The 2687-nt window shown below is 43.2% G+C and overlaps 1 pseudogene; it reads right to left on the minus strand.

Annotated features, from left to right (window-relative positions):
- Positions 1 to 1315: 1315 nt before the first annotated feature.
- Positions 1316 to 2687, minus strand: part of LOC104130482 — a 30288-nt pseudogene continuing 28916 nt past the window's right edge.

Consider the following 2687-nt stretch of genomic DNA (forward strand, 5'->3'; position numbering starts at 1 on the left):
TAAGTACTCACCAGCAGGCTAACGCTCTGTCCTGCCAACCCCTTCTAGTGAGGGAAGTGCAAGACATAAGAACAGATTGAAGGCACTACTCTGGAAAGAAAGACACAGAGAGCTGCTAGGGTGAGGGTATATTTTCTTGCCATTCTCATTTTGAAGAAAGCAGAGGCAAAGCACACAGGTGGTTATCCAAATAACTTCAGTCATCATGGGGAAAATGTCAATAAAAGGGCACAGTCCACCAGTTGCACATACCTGTTCCATCTGTGTGAGAGGGAAGATAGTAGCAGATAGTGGTATGTCAAAACCAGCCAAAGTTGGCACTGTGTTGCAATTTTGGAGTGGGTAGCTGTATCATTCTCAAACCTACACACCAAATCTACACAGGAATTATGGTACCTGAGACAGGCAGGAAATGGGCATCTTGCATATTTGTCAAAAAAAAAAAAAAAGCAGAAGATTGAGGTATCTAAAATCCATTGTCCTTCTTAGTCCCCATAATTTAGTGTCTGCTGAACGTCTCTTCATTCCAGAAAACAAAAAAGAGAGTATGACCTGAAGGTCAAGGTGGAGGGCTCTCATAAACCAGATGGAAATGGATTGTACAATGGGAATAAACATTGCTAGTCTCTGCTTTTTTACAAAAATCAAGGATGCATTCACTCAAGCATGTCTAGGAATACTTCTCAGATCATAACACAGAAAATGAGCTTATATGAAGTAACTGGGACCTAGACAGTTTAGGCCTTTACAGTGACTATCTTAAATTTGCACCACTAGATTCTGTGGATGCCACTGTCAATGGTGATGCTTGCACGGAGACACAAATCTAAGATGTTTTATTTGGGAGTGCTTTTGTGCACCCAAGTCTGTGTTCTAAACCCATGTTGTGACAAGACCTGGATGCATATCAACCTGTATTTCCATCTCACTGGTTTTAAAGGAAGAAAAGAAGGAAACTAGGGTAAATGGTTCAAAGTGGAATCAGTCTAGACCAGGAGCAGAGGACAAGTGATGAAGCACACCTACTCTGTGTCTAGACAGTCATACTTCCTAATAGACATGCAAATAAAGTGACACTAAAGACAAAACCAGACCATAATCTGAAAATTACTTTCAAGTGCTTTTAGATTAGAGGAGATGTATAAATCGGAAACATTACCACAGCGGAAACAGCACAGGTTCCTCAGTTCTAGACCATCAGTTCGTCGGTTCATGTCAACATAGCTGAGCAAAGTGCCACTGATCAAACACAGTGTGAAGCTCTGCTAATTGTGGTATGTTGAAGAAAAGAGATTTGCCTCTGATTAGTCTATGTGCACAGTCCATTCATATTAATGAGAACTGAGGAGTTGGCTAGCTCATGAAAGGAATGAAAACAACCTTACCCTCTCCGTAAAGACATATCGCAGGCCACGCAAATCCACTCACCAGTCAAGGGGCTGTTCAGTGTGAAGTCCAGGGGCAGCCCTCTTTCTTTCCATGGAGCAGCCACTGCATCTCGTATTGCAGAACACTGAGCTGCCCGAGAAGAATCCAGCCTCACCCATGCCCTGGTAGAGGAGGAAGGCAGCTGGAGAGATTGGCTTTAGAAACTGACAGCAGAGTGTTAAATCAGTGCTCCTCTGCTGTAGTTATCTGAAACACACTGAATCACACCAGCTCAGTATTTGGTCATGTCCAGCATATTTGGATTCAACAATTTTCCTTGGATCTCTGAGAACTTTCAAATCAGAAAAATATCAAGGACCAGGATTTGGCTGATGAGGATCACTTTAAAATTCACAATACAGCTACACTATCAAAAAAGCTTCCTGCTGGGACTTCAGTGCTCACATTATAAAGCCATTAAATAACTCATGATTTCTCCCATAAACTACCTTTTCTACACCCAAGTAAAATTAATTCTACATGATGAAACAGAGAAAGACACCCACTCCTACTGCCCCCTTAGCCCCTCTTGCATGGATAAAGTTTGTGCTGTCTAATTTTGATAAGAAATGTGCCCTTTGTCTCTATCTATTTTCTTCACGTGGAAGAGTTTGTTTACTCATTTACATCATGTAACACCATAAAAATATGGAGTGGACTTTCTTCTGGAAATTCCCGTTCCTTTGTGTACTGGTTTTGGCTGGGATAACGTTAATTTTCTTCACAGTAGCTAGTATGGGGCTATGTTTTGGATTTGTGCTGGAAACAGTGTTGATAACCCAGGGATGTTTTCGTTACTGCTGAGCGGTGCTTACACAGAGTCAAGGCCTTTTCTGCTTCTCACCCCACCCCACCAGCGAGGAGGCTGGGGGTGCACAAGCAGTTGGGAAGGGGCACAGCCAGGACAGCTGACTCCAACTGATCAAAGAGATACTCCACACCATATGGCATCATGCTCAGCAATAAAAGCTGGGGGAGGAAGAAGGGGGGGGGGGCATTCAAAGTTATGGCATTTGTCTACCCAAGTAACCATTGCAGGTGATGGAGCCCTGCTTTCCTGGAGGAGTCTAAACCCATTGGCTTTCCAATGGGAAGTAGTGAATTAATTCCATTCACTTTGCTTGTGCATGTGGCTTTTGCTTTACCTATTAAACTGTCTTTATCTCAACCCATGAGTTTTCTCACTTTTACCTTTCTGATTCTCTCCCCCATCCTACTGGAAGTGAGCGAGTGGCTGTGTGGGGCTGGGGCGCCTACTG

The sequence above is a fragment of the Egretta garzetta genome, unplaced genomic scaffold (genome assembly GCF_000687185.1).
Source record: "Egretta garzetta isolate BGI_Z169 unplaced genomic scaffold, ASM68718v1 scaffold297, whole genome shotgun sequence".
NCBI classification, from domain to species: Eukaryota; Metazoa; Chordata; class Aves; order Pelecaniformes; family Ardeidae; genus Egretta; species Egretta garzetta.